The sequence below is a fragment of the Varroa jacobsoni genome, unplaced genomic scaffold (assembly GCF_002532875.2).
Source record: "Varroa jacobsoni isolate VJ856 unplaced genomic scaffold, vjacob_1.0 scaffold_694, whole genome shotgun sequence".
Classification (NCBI taxonomy): Eukaryota; Metazoa; Arthropoda; class Arachnida; order Mesostigmata; family Varroidae; genus Varroa; species Varroa jacobsoni.
In genome coordinates, this window is record NW_019213596.1 from 62,104 (window position 1) to 79,009 (window position 16,906).

Below are 16,906 nucleotides of genomic sequence, written 5' to 3' on the forward strand. Positions count from 1 at the left end.
CTGAGCTGTAACACTTGCCGGTGTAAAATTTGCAGCAAATAGAACATTTATTTTATTAATCAAATTTGCTAGTGATATAAACGGATATTAACGTATTAACCGAAAAGTAAGACTTCTACTCTTACAACCTACTTAGACATTTCGGAGGTTCTGCGATTTGTTTACATTTTTTTTTCAAAGAGTCGCAAAAAATTATTGCCGCCTGCGTAATTACATGTGCTGAGATTTCGGGTAGTGCCAACTGGAGTCTGGACCGGGGTCTGAAGTAGTGCTTGACATTGGTACTGCACGTAAGACCCGAAAAACTAGAGACTTGGAAAAACAGACAGCGGAAGAACTCGGACATTTGCCTAGTTTTCGCGTCTTTTTTCTCTCTGTGGACGTGCCTAGAATTTCAGCGTTCCTAAGGACCAACCATCTGCGGCGGCCGGGTCATCATCGGCAGCTAGTATGATGCTCTCTAGTTGTGAGTATCATGAACCCAATAACCTTTGATAGTCAGCCTCGTCCCTAACCTGAGCGCAGCTTTAAAATGCTCCGCAAGGCCGACATAAAGGTATTGTCCTCGTTCTTACGAAAAATCGCGCTTCGTTTCTCGTAGGTCTTTTTTCAAGCGACCTTTTTCGTTCGTTCCGTTGGACTCATTGGCTCCTGCACGCTGCACAGTACTTCAATGAAATTTTAACAACGGTGGCGGGGGTGGCAGCAGGAGCTTACTCGATGGCATCACAGGTTATTATCTATGTCGAGCACATTATCCCGGTAAAGGGAGGAACAACGGCAAGTGAAGATAGCAAAAGAAGCGATGGCAGCAAAAACATTGGGTCTTTCCCGTTGATGTTGTACTATTCAACTGTCGTCCTACCTTAAATGATCAGCTCTGTTCTGCCTTATCTAAACCAACAGGCCCCGAGCTACGTAGAGGACAAAGCACTCGCATCGCGCAGGGCGAACCGGTTCCCGATGATCCACTTGTTGCCCCCAGATGAACTCGAAGATGACTCGCCTCAATTCTGTTAGACCACGCAGTCGAGCGCTGATGTGGCCCTAGGATCTATCCTTGGGGGCAAAAATACAGCGGCGGCGGCGGCGGCTTATGATCAGCCAAGTCGAGCAACAGAAAGATCCACTCCGCGGTGTTCGCTGTGGCGATATCGATACGAAGCAGCTGTCAGAACAAATACAAACTGTCTCTTTAAGTTTTATCAGTGATATTTGCACATTTTCCTAATAGAGATGTAAATATTGAATAGATCAGATTAGGTGTCGCCGGCGTAGTTATACTCGGCAGAAAAATTGACCCTAAAAAGCTCGTTTCATGCCAATAATGAACATTATAAAAAAGCGTGTTAACCTACAATTAGGCTTATTGTGTTATATGCCAATAACGGTGCCCTAGTGGAGAGAGCCTGACTGTTCTTCGACCGTTCCTGCTTATTTATCGAAGATTTTCTGCATGAGAGCGGAAACATATCTACTTGGTTTGCCCTTAGTATTCCCAAACAGAAACACAAACGCTAAACACCTATTTCATAATCGTACATATTGGGAGAATGAACACATTTACCGTTAAGGGCGTAACAGTTAGTTTTGCCACAGTGGCCTTCTTGTCACAATAGCTGCATATTTAGAGCACCTTTTGATTTCGCTTAACAGCTATCGTCAACCGGATAACAATAGCTGCCACGCACCGGATCAACAGAAACCGCTCATCCTTCCATGTATCGAACAGGCCATATGAAATACTGTAACAAAAAGGTTGCAACATGTAGCTCCCGCCGGGTAACGCTTGTCATTATGTATTAGTAGATAAAGGACCGTGGCCGCGCTCCGTAAATTCCTTCTGGTCGATGCCCAGTCGATGACGGCTGTTGAATGCACAGTTGAACGACTCAAAGCTATAACTCTGGTTGCCAAAAATGGGCTTTATGAGAATGCATAATAATAGCAGGGAAAGACTGGCAATGGAATGAAGATCTCGTCGTACATCTATTGCGCGAAACCCGCCGAGAGTCTGCGGCCGCACCCTAGTGGAGAAGTCGAAAAGGTTAATGAGTGGCTCCTCACTATACATTTCTTCCCTGATCTTCCGCACTCTGGATATGAAAGGGCTCGGAATGGAAGTATTCTTCTAGCACTTGCTGTTGTGGCAGTGACTACTGCTCTGCTCATGCTGTGGGATTTGCAAAGAAGCAGTGGTGACTCATACGCTTTATTGTTCGTTACATGGAATATCAACGAATGATGTACACTTGGACCTGATAACGGCAATTTATGAACGGGCAAGCATTTTTCTACCCGAAATAATTCATGGGGCACAATAAGAACAGGGACGGGCAAGTATAATAGATCGGATCACTTCAATCTGAATAGTTTACTTCTATTTGTGGCCTTCAGGCCTATCCAGCTCGAGTGGTACCTCGTGTTGACTGAAGTTAGAACAATGACGGAGCTCGGGCGAATTCTAAGTGTGTCGATATCACCCCTTTTCTGGAGGCAGAAGGGAAGACCCGACTACGAAAGGAACTAGTCAATGGGGTCGACTGTGATAATTGCTGGTTACGGTTATTTTATTTGAGCAGCAATCGTCAGCGGTGCTAGTTATAATGGTGCTCTCAAACTCTACGGACAACAAGAGGCGTTTCCCACGCTGAAATTGATAGTAAAGGACTTTTAGAGACGATGTATACAGCGGGTCTCGTTCGGTCAACATTTAGTCAGCGAGACAGACTTCGGTCAGTGAAGGTGTTTCAAAGCGGTGCGTACCCACTGATATTAACGATTCAGACCCGAGCTGAAATGCCTATTTTGACAAAGTGCTCCCCCTTGGCCAAGTATAGCCGTCGTATAGAATGGATAGGTGCTTTTCTTTGCTAACAACTGCCTAGCTAATAACTGCTAGCAAAAAAAAAAACGAAACAAAATAGGTATGTCCTAAAGTATACTACTTGGTAAGAGAAACGCCAGTTTGATCCATACGTAGTACGAACTTACGGTATCTTTTTGCGGGGTGGCATACTAACAGCGCAATATCTCTGAAAAGTGTTATTGCAGCTAAGTGAAGACGTTTTAATCTTGGTTAAAACTTCCCACAAATGGATTGGATTCTCTCGTGGTTCATGGTATGACCATATATCGATTGGGTTTCGATCGTAGAAGAATTGCTTAATCTTCAGTTCCGTTATCAGTATTCGCCGTTGCCAGTTATTAGAGATCCAGTCACTCCAAAATAACGCCGGGTGCATTTTCATTCTCATTTCAGCAATGAACTTCTGCTATCCCGCTTTCTGTTCCTAGAATTCGCAATGTTTTTTTTCGTTTCCTTGTCACCCGCTGAAAAGCCGCGTGACATTTGGGGATCACGTCTCTTTCGCGCCGTACTGTTTGCCACACTTTATAGATCAACGCAAGCGGGGGTGGGTTGGCACGCTTGCCTTCACGTTTCCCTTCATCTTTGTATATTACCCAAATACGCGCTAAGTGATCACTATCCCTCGTTTTTCTGACGCACAGAATAAAACAGAATATTTATTTTATATTTGTAGAAGCATTTGTGTGCTTTCGATTCTCTTTTTAATGTGTCTTCCAATGCCTTTTGAGGCGCAGACGCACCTGTCGCTAGCATGCTTTATCGACCTTCGGAACTTCACCAACAAACGACTTACGTGGACGCTGCCAATCAAAAAACGGCACTGATATGAAGTTTTTCAGCTAAAATCAGGGGTAAGGTCGTCTAACGAAAGAATCACGCAGCCGAGACACTCACCAAATAACAGAGTGCTTGCTATTATTACAATGGCAAAATGTCATTTACGTTTGAATTTGTGAGTACAATTCTCTCTTGAAAATAAAGCTGACAAAAACAGCGGGTCTGGCTGTGCTTAAATTTACCGAAGGGTGCCAGTCGTTACAGCTTGCAACAACATCTATGCGGGCACCTAACCCTCAAGACGGATCGTGGATTATCATAGAAAAACCTGCAAGTTAATGAGATCGAATCATCAGCGGTATATGACAGGCTGAGGAAAGGCTAACTTGCTATATGCATGTAAGGTCTATAAAGCATTAGTGTAATTTTTCGATATTTTGTTGGCGGTAGTTCACTCAGCGTGAAATCGAAGTTGACAGAAGGAAAGCCAATTTTCCTTATGGCCTTATGCTATTTGCCGCTCTTCACCACTGCTTTATTTGCTCGATGAAGTAGAACTATTGTACGATTACGACTCCATGGCATTATCATTTTTGTCCTAACGCCGGCGTCCTTCATTCTTCATAATTCCGCCTTTTAGAGGTCTGCCGCTCTCGCTTGCACCTCTCTCTGTACAGCTTCTCGCAGCTTTTCTGTTCGCGGAACGGGTCAATTTTCTGATGTCTCTCTCTCTCTCTCTCTCTCTCTCTCTCTCTCGATTCATTTTTAATGCACGCGCGGCACTCGTACCGCTTCGGCGAGTTGGGAAATTTTGAGCTGTGTGAGTGAGATATCGGGCCTAGTAAATAGAAGGGGTAAAACAATTCACTACCCCGCCGGAAAACACAGAGCCCGGAAAATTCGAACGACACGAGAAATGATGAAAAATTTAATGGAGTGATAGAGTCAAGCCGATGAAGACATGTCGTATAGCGTATGATGTTTCTTTTTATCACACCACGTCGCGCAGTGCTTCATGTTTTCGATAGTCTGTGGGCGCTGAGAGACAGTATCGCCTTAAAACCTTTGAGAGCGGCTAATGATATAAATCACTTCGACTGCTGCAGATTACTTTTACAATGTACGTTTGAGCTGCGCAGACATTTCCTCAGTCTGCTCTATGTTTCTTCCTCCTACCACATCATGCATTACGTTAGCGTGTTTCTGAAGCATGTGCATAATACGTCATGGCTCACAAACAGTCGAAGAACTAATGGCTGTCAGTGGCCCAGCAACTAAAACCCCAAACGACAAGACCCCATTGAACGTGCCATCGTCTGCGTTACCACAATCGTATTTTATTGGAATATGCTACGGATAATAAACACTAGTGCTGTATCATGTTAATATCACAGTTAAAGTTCCAAAGTCTGAATTTTTCGTGCACTGCTACCTTCAGCACGCCTTGTCCAGCAATCTACTATTATATAGGTTCCTGTGGTACTGATTTGGGCTAACTGCTCTGTTATATACTTCCGGCTAGAATAGTCCGTTAAATCCTGACAGCTTCATGGAGTGAGCGAGCTTCATCGTTAGCATGCTTTAGTTTGCTATAACCATTTAAGTCTTCCGTTTCTCCATCCTTTCAACTTCATCTTAATCTTCTTTTTAGTGTTCTTTTCTTTGTCAATAAGTGATAATAGTAAGGCAGTATTGCGCTACCGAAGCTTTCCGCGGTCACCTATACATACATTCACTCTCCTTTCCTAACCAAACAGGCCCGTCCATTCCTCGTTCTAAACCTGATCATCAACCGGGTTGGTCCACGTCCTTTTCAGACCTTTTCCCAACACATCTCGCTTGAACATACGCTCGAACTCTTCCGATGGGATTTCGCTAGACCAAGGTATCACACCTTCTGCCCTACCTCGCTTGAGATTTTGCCCGATTTTTTTCCTTTTCTCCCGTCGGGTAAGTTACTCATCTACGCGGGCTGGGAGTTCGACTCGGCTCTTGTATTGATCCTCCTCCGATTCCCCTTTCGAACGAGCTTGCTGAATAGCGGTAGCGGCAAGCAATCTGCCACTAATGCAACGGGAGGAGCTCTCGGACGCCTTCGCTTGAAGAAGGTAACGACGACATCAAGCAGCTTCTTTATTCATTCCTCGGCTTTCTGCCCAGCTCATTCCGCTCCAGACGTCCTTTCCTGCTGCCTTCTAATTATCCCGTTTTCCTGTTCTACAGAGCCAATGCCCCGCCGCTCCGTAATATCGTCTATGTAAAGGCAGGTCTAAGGACGAGCCATGAAGGGACGTAGGAAGTTTGCTGGGTAAACACGATTTCACCGCAAAGAACGACGGATCGGTCGCGAAAGAAAAAAGGGAGAGAGATGAAGAGAAAATAGAAGGGCAAACTGAGCGCACGGGTCTCGTGGCTTCTAGTAGCTGAAGTGCTGTCGTATTACCACAGCGGAAGGTTTGCAGCTTCCGTTGCAATTCAAAGAAAGTCGAAGATATACTTCTATCGAGGACCCATTGTATGAGACAGACGCTCTCAAACTTCGGCTTCAAATGTTTGTAAGGATTGCACTCTGTATCTGCTCAGGATGTGGTGAGTGTCACTCTGTTGCGGTGGGCGGGGTGGTTCTAGTTTGCTAAAAACCGGTACGCGTTGTAGAGGACGCTTGGATCGTGTGGCGTTAGGCGTAAAAAAAATTTTTAGAGTGAGAGCCAATAACAGCATCGGAATTGTCGTTATCGTCCGTGCCATGCTTTTTTTTTCGTTTCATTCTATGACGAATTAATCTATAAGAGATGTAGTCATCAATAAAAAAGAGTCGGCCACTATTCTGTTCGCCTCGCCTTGCCTTAAACAAATAAGTAGGTTAAATAGATGAATCTAAACGTTGACGCCAAATCTCAAACAATGTTTGTCTCTAGCCGACACGAGTTTTTAACATAAATTACAATTTTTTTTTTTGTTTTTGAGCATAGCCGCCACTATTATGTGTATTTTATTACCAGATACGTTTAGCAGTAAAAGTTTGAATTCTTTTACAGCAAACAAAAACGAAAGACGTGGTTTGTTAACTATATCTCCTGTTTATCAACCGCGTTTGACCTGCAGCAACGATAATGAGCCTCACAAAGTTATATTATCATACCGTTTAATTCGCATTCATGTGTTATGTGACATTTACCGTACACATCGAGAGGTGACTACGCTAGACGCTAGCGTCAACTTAGGGTTAATCAGCTTTCCCCAGTTCGTTTACAGTTTCCGGCCTTGCTTTTAGATTAACGCTCTTCAACGCCATCTTCTTAAACACATACATGCCGACATACAATCTCATCGAGTGTCATCTCCCGCGTCTCTTAAGCAATGCGACAGCCTTTTAGGGAACAAGCACCTACCAGGTAACGGCATTTTTCAGATAGAAGAACCACCAAATCGCCGTTCTTATATATCCATGAGAGTTACTTACCGCTACGAACAACAACTACTATTAACGTAACGACTATTAAAACCATATACTGTGTCTGTGTATTAGCGCTAACGCGTTCACCGTTATATGGGGCTAAACCGGGGGTTCAGCCAGTGAACGACGCAGGCCGTCAGCAATTCCAGCTTCGTGAAGTCTTGTTCCAGACTACGACTGTTGCCACGATGCTGAGCGACGTTGCGGCCAGTGCACCCGCTGATGGTTCTGCTTTTGCCATGCCGTGTTGTTGCCGTTGGTAACGTTAGCGGCCCTGCTGAAGAAGAATGAACGAGGTGCAATGTTTTCAGATTTGCCCCCGCGTTGAACCGACGGGACCGATGGTTTTGGCCACGGCCCTCTGCCGCTGTTGTTGTCGGCAGCCGACGTCACTAGTACTACTGACGCTGCAGGACCGGAAAGGCCGGAACGTCGCAGCTCGGCGGGATGCCTCGCGCCATGGTCCCATTCGAAATTAACCGAATCGCCAGTATAATCAACATCAGCGTCATTATCAACTATTATCTTTACTTGTATCGAAGTCGTCGCAAAAGGAGGCAAGATCGCTGTTAGTAACATCACATGCGGGCAACTGGATGGCAGTCGAACTTTGAGATAGATTATTGTACATGTAGGCTAAAAGGCTGACAGCGAATGATAGTAATAATTACAGCTGTATAGATAAGCGGTAACAATACGGATATCAGAGCGATAACACGAAGGCACAACATACTCATCGGATGATAGTAACAAATAATGAAATGTTGCAGGAGCCAAAGCTGTGATCTGTATCATTCGAAGTAGTAATTCAATTTCAAGTTAAAGCTTCTACAGGAGGTCACAAAACAAATGGATTTCATTTTACTGAGGTTCAGCTAATTAGATGTTAAGTTCGTTCAAAGAGGGCTCACATATGCTTGTAACTCTTTACTGATATTATGCTTGATGAAGTTATTTCTGATCGTCTGGAAGTTCTTACGTGCTTGCATGCTTTCAATGTCAAGTAGTGATAAGTGGCAGGACAAAAAAACGTTACGTAACACTCGTTCTTGTGCCCGCTTAAGAATGAAGACTATTTAGAACGTATCGATGTCAAGTCTTTCTCAATCATATTCACTTGCGTGCGGATTTGGCCAGTTTTTCCATATGAGACTCTACCTACCCTGGTTCGTTTCGTGAACGCCTCGCCACCTAGCACACCTATGACAACAGCTTAGTAGTATTCGACTGTATACGATGAAAGTATGGTCTTACTCTTCGGGGTTTATTTGAGCATCTTTTAGCCAGACGGACGCTAACAGGTAGATGTGAATGTACAAACAATATTCGTCTCGTATAGTAAATGCCGCCGGTATATTGCCTCTCGTCGTAATACCTCCCTTCGGTGCTGCGGTCTCCCCCTTCCCCCCCCCCCCCCGCGGTAACTCCAGCCATATCAAAGGAACCACTAGTAGAAATCGCGAAGCATTGCAACTGACTAGAATTAGTCCGATGGCTCACTTGCGAACGGTCAATTTCATTAATTCATTTTTATCTCATTAATTAATGTATCCAAATACGCCATCGCCTCATCACGAGCGAGCGAACCCTCTCCTACCCCGTTTCCTAAATATTTAGTGGGCAGAGTAAAGGAGCAAACATGCTCGGGGCTGACTTGCCCTCCAGCGGTTCTTAGAGGGCATTGTGTTCATTCAAACACTACGAGATTATATTGTACGTAAGGGAAAACGAGTATAGAGTATTTTTTAAATGCATCTATCTGTAACGTTTTTGCCTATTATTATTAATGTGTGAGCGGGTACCCGCAATCACCTCTTCAATATGGCATCGAAGACCTGCCCCCATCAAGAAATGTAGCCAGAGAGGGTCTTGCGTGGTTTCTTCAACAGGACTAAGAAACGATACGGTAATTATATTCCATAGTATCCAATTGCGAATGCTGAAATATGAGCCAGCAATGGCCGCATGTTATCATGGCAATGTGCTAAAGCGATTACGTAGCAGCTACCCAGACCACGTTGCCTAAAGGTCTGTGAATATTTAGAAGAAGGCCAACTTATTCCTACAGTACGACTCCAGCAAATCAGAGAATGTAGATGGTGGCATAATAACGCAAGCAACTAGCACAACTGTTGCAGGTGCACTTGCCCTCGATATCGGAATGGGGTACACTCTATTCGCTATGTATATATATCGATATTGGGGCAAGAGATGCCAGCTGATCAAAATGGCGGGACAATTACAAAATAGCGTTTTCAAGTTTTTCCATGTTTCTTGCAACACGACAGGTTAACATACACAGGATCCTGTCCAGCCAGAGATCCAGTCCTGCCAAATCAGCGTACTGGTCTGATCAAGCGCAGCTCCACAGGGAAGCGGCGCGAGGGGGTATGACGACAAAAAACAACAACATAATAACAGCATCGTCGCCGTAGTCAACATAGTCGTATCACCATTGTAAGTTAACGGCATCGGCGCGTAATTTGCTACTACCGCTGCTGATCTGTTGCTGCTGTCGTAGTTTCCTAGCGTCGCTGCTACCGCAACCGTTGCGGGGCTGAATCACAAGGGCGGCCATTGCATGGCGGCGCGCGCCACCTTGGCTCTGTTCATCCACACTAGTGGGGCGACCGGTCGTTGTTGGCCGCTGGAAGCTGAGAGGGGGGTTCAAGACAGGGGATCAGGGCAACCCTTACAGAGTTGCAGCCGCCACTGTCACTACAACGACAGCAAAAACAATACCGTTAACAACAAAAACCGAATAACAACAACGAAACGCAAAACGACAGCGATAGAGATAGCTACCTCCCCGGCAGCATTGAATAGCGTAGCAGGATGATATCATAGGCACTAGCACACAACAAGATCGTCACGACTACTACCGACTAAACCGGTTGAAAAGGTAAAGGTGCCTGCGAATATTACCCATCGACCCTTAGCCAGTCAAAGCCGCCTCGACAAGATACTTGTATCAGTGGTAACAATATGGCGCAGAGAAACACCAAGAGCGACAGCGGAGTGCCGGTGACATCGCGCTGGCTAGTCGCTCTGATCGTTCGGACACTAATAAAATGAAAAAAAAACAAACTGAATAAATGTAAGAAAGCGAACGGCCAAGGAAAATTAGGAAAAAAAAAAACTGTAGATACAGCAACGGAAAAAAAGCCAACCTGGAGGAGTAGATATCATTAAACGAGCGTAGCAGAAACCCAGCAGAAACCGTAGGTCTACCGTTGTTTTGGTCGTTGTACTATTACAGTCATATCACGATTTCTATTTCGTTCATTGTCTTCTGCTGCTTGCTTTTTTTTTATCTTAGATGCTGTTATGTTTTTTCCTGTTTTTTTTTTTACTTTTTTTCACCAGTAAACATCACTAGCTTAGAAAAACACACCAACACATAAACTTCTGCGTAACCCGTACAGCAGTTCCATTCAATACTACCGCAAGCACAGCGTGGCAACAATGATGCCGACAGTATCATATCAGAGTCATAGGCGACAAAGTTTTTTTATTTTTTTTTTTTCTCTCTCTCTACGATGAAGCATTCCGCAAAAAGGTACACAAGGTAAACAACGATCCAGCAAAATCATCACCGCAGACATCAGCATCAGTCAACAAAGACGGCAATAGCGGGGCTAACATATAGTGAAAGCGCTATGCAGTAAAGGAAATATAGCGGTGGCCGCAGTGGAACCATGACGTTTGATAACTTGGCATCTCACGTAAGATGCGTATGTAGAGGATGCAGACGTACAAAGTAGGTACCGCTCCACGTTGTTTTGCTGCCTACTTACTTATGGAGTTTTTCTTTTATTCCTCAGTTTCGATAACATATGAAGTGGTTTAAAAAAGCAATGGTCCGGTAACAAATAAGCTACAAGGTTCCATTACATGACTACGAGTGTTTCTAGTTGCTTTTCGGCCGGTGCATTGCTTGTCTACTGAGCTAACAGACACGTGAAGTGGTGTACATTTGAAGCATACGATTCTTTTTTGTGCTGGGGAGGGGGCATCACCTGTCGACGGTAGAATCGAACGTAAAACTCGAAACATTTATTTAAATAGTCTATACAAAAAGGCATATTGCTTGCTAGATTCCCAAATCTTATGCGATATATATTGGGTATAGATAAAGTTTGATTTTTAGTTTGACATAGAAAAGTACATGTGACAAGAGAAAGTTAAAATAGTCAAGGTAATCGAAATGTCAGATAAGTTAACGGCCACAAATCAACAATCTTGACCGAAGAACTCCATTGACTGCGCCGTCCTAAGTAACATTTCAGGTACTACGAAGATAGTCGACACTTTGTCGGTTGTTCCAGGTCGGACAGACGCCGCTTCGTTCTCAACGTGCCTGCAAAAAAAGACCCTCGAAATAGTTTATTTGTTGCGTGAAAGTTACGCCGAGTCATTGTCACCCGCGGGTTTGTTGCTACCGTCGTCATAGATGAGTCTCTTTCAGAATCAGCTAATCACAATTACGTTTATGGTTACGATTACGACTTCAGGTAGTGACAGCAGGTACGGGGCTTTGTATGTATTAGGCAGGTAAGAGAGGTCTTGTATTCACCGGTGACATATAACACTTAGCTTACCACGCTATTGCCCCTAATAGACTTGTTTACCTCTGCGGTTATGTGCGCATATTTCATCGTGGGCGAAACTGCCGTCGTCGTTGTTGATGCTGAAGCTGGTGCAATTGTGGCGGTCTGCCTTCAAGCGAAAGCCGTTGCCGACAGCTGCCGTCTGAACGAACGGTAATAATAGGCAAGAAAAAATCGACTCTCAGCCCTCTAGCATCATAAAGTAGAATATGATTATTAGTATTATTAATAGTGGTATTTTGTGCCACTGCATAGCGGATGTCGGGGCCGACTGATATTGGAAATTATATATCTAACTAGTTTATTTTCGCGAGATAAACTATACCTCATCATCACCATGACCATCAGCATAATCTAACACGTTGACAGCAGCAAAAGTAACAGCATTGACCGACGTTCGAGTTGTTGACAACGGGGTTGTTGTGACGCTATCGTTATGTTGTTGTTCATTCACAGCACTCGGCCTGTGGGAGATGTTGCCATCGTCAGCGTTACTTTACGCACGCATACCCGGTAGATAAAATAAATCGAGCAGACCTCACTTGTGTTTCATACATTTTGCACCAGTACCACGAATGGCAACACAAACAACAAACAGCATTAGCAACTACACATAATTATCAAGACAACGACTTTGACGTTTTTCAGCTGTGAAGGGAAAGCGAGCCTTGTGGGCCGATCTAATATCCTGCCATCGATATCGCCATGACCAGACTCAACGTCAGCAGCGTCTTGTTACTAGCCGGGGTGCTCCCCTAACCCAAATTCGTATCACCTTCGAAAAACAACAACGATAGATAAAAACAAGACGTAGGACGATTCGCCTGGATGATCTCCTCCTCCTGTGGCATCTTCATTTGGACAACGGATACGAAGCAAGCCCCCAGGCTATGTTTGGGATTTATATTTCTAACTTCGTCACTGTTTTTATGTCACTGCCATTGACGAACATTAAATGTTTCTGAAGTGTCTTAGAGAAGCAAACAGTGTGTTAACAACAAACCTTTCATGGAACAGAGCAGCGACCTTTAGAGCTGAAAGTTCGAGCGTTTGCTCTTCTTTTTGTCTAATTTGCTGTGTAGGCCAAAAATTGATGAGCGCTTTAGTCGCTGACAATTCATTCAAGACTTTATCCTGCCTTCATTAGCTAGTTAAACTTACTTTGTTTGCTAGCGATAGATAACGACGGAAGGTGGGAAGAAAGTTTGGTGCCACATCCGACTTCATCTTGACCTTTCAGTGAATATGTCGTATATGTAAGTGCAAGCCCAAAATCTTGACTAAACTAAGGAAACCCCATGTCATTGACAAATTTGCATTCTCTCTCAATGAGAATCCCTCTTGCCCCCCGTACTTTCACTTGTAAGAGCACTCTGCAAAATCAACAGGTACCCCAGCATACCTTTTCGTTCAGGCTGGAACTCGTTGACCCTTCCTACTTAGTTATAGCTCTGTGTGTCTTCCCGTTTTATCAGCCGTGTATACGCTTTGAGTCGTCGATTTCTTCGACGTTCTACTCATCAGGAGCCCCATGACAATATGACGCCTTCGTTGACATCCTAGCCTCCACAGCCTGTCTATGAAATTGTCTGTTTCGGTGTTCGACGCTGGCCACTGCTGTGCATAGTGCCACAGTTTGGCAAAAAGCAACGTTTTCGTTGATGGGACAACAGTAACTAGGAAACGTTACAAAAAAGTTGGGAGATAGACAGCGCGTTTCGTTTATCATTACCTTCTTAATGCCAACACCATCCCTGCCATTGTTCTGACCATTATAGATGTCGGTTCTGTTCTTGTTTCGTGTTTGTGTGCGCGCTCTTTGCACAAAGTTGACAATCTAATGGCACTGCGACACAGCGTTTGTCTCCTTTTTACTTTTTGATTGGTCTATACACACACCTGCGACATAACGACAGGACGTTTGCTACGTTCAAGCCTATTGCTATAACTGTACACAAAACTTTTGCTTTTTTTCCATTTTCTCCGTTCCGTCAACGCAGCTCCCTGTGTCACTGTCTTTTTGGCCAGGTCGTTGACTTTGTTTCTCTGCCAGTTGTTCCCGTATGTCGGCACCAACACTATCAACAGAACACCTGTTGAACATCTGGCCGAAAACGTCACCAGCGCTGCCGCGACAACAACAGCAGCAACAAGCATCCAACGTTAACCAAAAGTCAACAGGTATACGCTGTGCCATCGCCGGCGCAGCAATGAGACGATGTCGGCGGCATCCAAACGTAAACGTCTTCGCCTGCAGAGCCCTCCAGCTTGTACTAGTGAAGGTTTTATATACCCTACACTATACACTATGATAGAATAGCAGCTCATTACCTACTGTTGCTAGCAGGCACCAGCCCATCTTATCAAGGCATTATTTTACCAGCTAGCTGTACAACGTAATACTGTATCGTAAGGGGTTTTTCGTTAACTTTTTAGCAGGACTCGACATATCCACAGTGGCGCTGCTACTGATGTCGCGTGTATACAGAGCGGGCAACGTGTAAATCATTACACTACCTGACCACAGCAATGGCGGCGGCGGCGGCGGCGGCAGCAGCAGCAGCTGTAACAGCGCGAGATGGAACCGTGGATGTAGCGTCCTTTTGCGCTAGCTGCCAGTAGTCGGTAACCCTAAGAGCGCGGCTGCCATTGGGGTGGTGGTTAGTGGTAGCGAAAAAATTAACGGTCGATGACCGTTGTTCGGGCCATTGCTCTTACTGATGCTGTGGTTGTTGGATGAGTAAGCACTTTCACTATCTGCCACGATTGCTCAATCGTCCCGATGGATCAGCGTCAGTCGGCGCGGCAGAGAACGGTCACTTCGGTGGTAGGTCCTCCTCCTCCTCGCACAGTAGTAACGGTTTTGGTGATGGAGGCAAAACAGGGGCAATATCGGAGGGAAGGGTGGTGACCACGACGACCACAGCTCCGTATTGCTGCTGGTTGGCAGCGAAACTATACTTGCGAACTGCCTCGTCACCCTCGAGCACGGATTTTGGTAGATCCATCTCGTCTTGCTTCGCCCCTCTTTTTTCTTCGTTGCCGTTTTTCGGCTTCCACTGCTACCACCAGCAAAACTACGGCTTTTTAGCTTCTATCTTCACGTTGGTCTTTACGTCTTGCTGGCGCGCTGAATTGTCGGGCGCTTGCTTGGGGACTGTTCCCATGTCCCTGATGATGGACCGCGTCCATTGTACTGGCACACACAGTGGCAGGCCCACAGTTAAACACACACACACAAGGACAGACAAATATACGCACACAGGTACAGATCGTTGACTTTTTTCAGCCAATACGTTAAAACAACTACGACTTACGCTCCGCTATCTTTGTTGAGGTGAGGCCTAACTAACGCTGGTGGGGGCAATGGCCTGGTGAGAGACAAACAGACATTCAAAGAATCGGACGAGAACCAGCTTATTGGAGTTGATGTCGTTATCGACCGTCTATTATTTCCGCTGGCGGCATGGGAGACAATTGAAGACAAAAACGAGCAAACAGCTGTTGCTTGGCTAAGCTTGCTTTGACAGATGCTTTGGCAATTCAAGAAGAACAGATTGAGCCGCACCCAGACAACTTTTATACGACGACCTCTCTCGAAATTTCGTTTTCTCTCTCTCTCTCTCTCTCTCTCTCTCTCTCTCCCTCTCTCCCAGGCCGACAGACGAAGTTGTCCGTTGTTAGTTAGAAGAGGGGAGTGAGTGACGCGTGTAACTTTCTCATAGGGCTGCGGGAGCCCGAAGTGACGAAAGGCTAGATTTACACTATAGTTAAGTCATCTTCAGCCGCTAAACCATAAACGCAAACAGTAACCGTATGAGAACCGTTGTTTCTACGACGAACCACTACGATAACTATTGGGTAACACGTTGGTAGCTAGCCTCACTAGATGCGTCCAGAACAACTGCGTTTCAAGTAAACTCTACTTACCATTACTTCGTTACTGGGTTACAATATTTCCATTTGCTTCTATTAATATTGTTAGTATTCCATTGTTCGACTAGCACTCAACGAGCGTTCTTGCTAGCTGTTTAATTAAGCTAGTTCATTAATAACAACGCAAATAAAAATTGACCATAGACAAATATTACTCCTGCCGTTAGCGGCGGACCGAGAAAACGCTTAGTGCCCGGTCGCCTTTTGCTATGTGATATGATATAATAATTATAACCGGCGACGGTTGTCACAGCAACAGTACCGACTAGTAAAGTAGAAGGGTTAATTGAACCCGGTGTTAATGGCTGTGTCTGGTGTTCGCAAACGCCGGAAATAACAACGTCAACAACAACAACAACAACAATAACAGTGCCACTCGTAGCAAAGAAACGGTCAGCAAACGTCTTGGTTTCCTGCCCATTGCCGAAGTCCGTCGCGTAACGTCATCAGCTCTAGTAGGGGAACCTTCAGAGGAAGCGGCGGCGGCAGCCGTACACCATTCCAGCCCACAACTCGCAATTTGCCGAAGAGAAGACGATGCGCGAAAGTCAGGCAAAACTTCGCGCGCTATAGCGGCTACGGCAGCAGATAGGGTTTAGCGGCTAAACGATAATAACAAGTAAGGCAATTTTAATATATGATGCTGGATATATATATATAGTATCTTTTTTAGGATAAGACTAACAACCCAATGTAACATTGTCAGATTAGCACTGCCGGCAACAAGAAGGACAGAAAGGCCAAGCGGAATCATCGTAACGATAGTGGTCTTTCATCGCAATGGTAATGGCGATTATAATTGGAGCGCCAGCTTTTGTCAACGTTATCTTATCTTTTCTTCTTTCATTATTAATATTGATAAAGAGTTCGGGGTGGAAACGTTCGAAATTTGAGAAAGCTTTTTTTTTTTTCTGCAAAGAAGGTTGAATCCATTATACTGTTGTTTTTAAAGGAATTGAACGTGTACATGAACAAACAATGATCTGATGCAGGCTCGTTACAATTGTACTAGTAGGACATAGCTACGTGTAAGTCACTGTAGATGAAAAGGCTAATCTTGGAATTCTGCCCTCTAAGCCGCTGCCAGGATTCGATGCTTCTAGGTGATAGAAGTATTCGAACCTGGAAAAACGGACTTGGTATCAACTTTTAGCTAACAACATTAGAGTAAGCTCAAAGAACTCACCAAAAGGTCAATGTGAAAGCTGGAAAATTGAATTGGTCCTATTATTATTATTAGGAGCATACCAGTCG

At 44.8% G+C, this 16,906-nt stretch overlaps 1 protein-coding gene and 2 long non-coding RNA genes across 3 annotated transcripts in view; 1 reads left to right on the forward strand and 2 right to left on the reverse strand.

Annotated features, from left to right (window-relative positions):
- LOC111262720 (uncharacterized) lies at positions 1 to 12,179 on the reverse strand. The gene is made up of 4 exons (XR_002681811.2): positions 12,042 to 12,179; positions 11,738 to 11,858; positions 10,277 to 11,466; positions 1 to 1,168 (listed from the first exon to the last, which is right to left on the reverse strand). It is a non-coding gene; the product is annotated as an uncharacterized LOC111262720 (long non-coding RNA).
- Positions 1 to 16,906, reverse strand: part of Mef2 (myocyte enhancer factor 2) — a 104,781-nt gene that overhangs the window by 45,942 nt on the left and 41,933 nt on the right. The gene's annotated exons all lie outside the window — the stretch shown is intronic.
- The window catches only part of LOC111262717 (uncharacterized), a 20,648-nt gene continuing 15,205 nt past the window's right edge, over positions 11,464 to 16,906 (forward strand). Inside the window, exons 1-3 of the long non-coding RNA XR_015312025.1 lie at positions 11,464 to 11,633; positions 11,803 to 11,869; positions 16,023 to 16,271. This is a non-coding gene — a long non-coding RNA (uncharacterized LOC111262717). The remainder of the gene's footprint in view (positions 11,634 to 11,802; positions 11,870 to 16,022; positions 16,272 to 16,906) is intronic.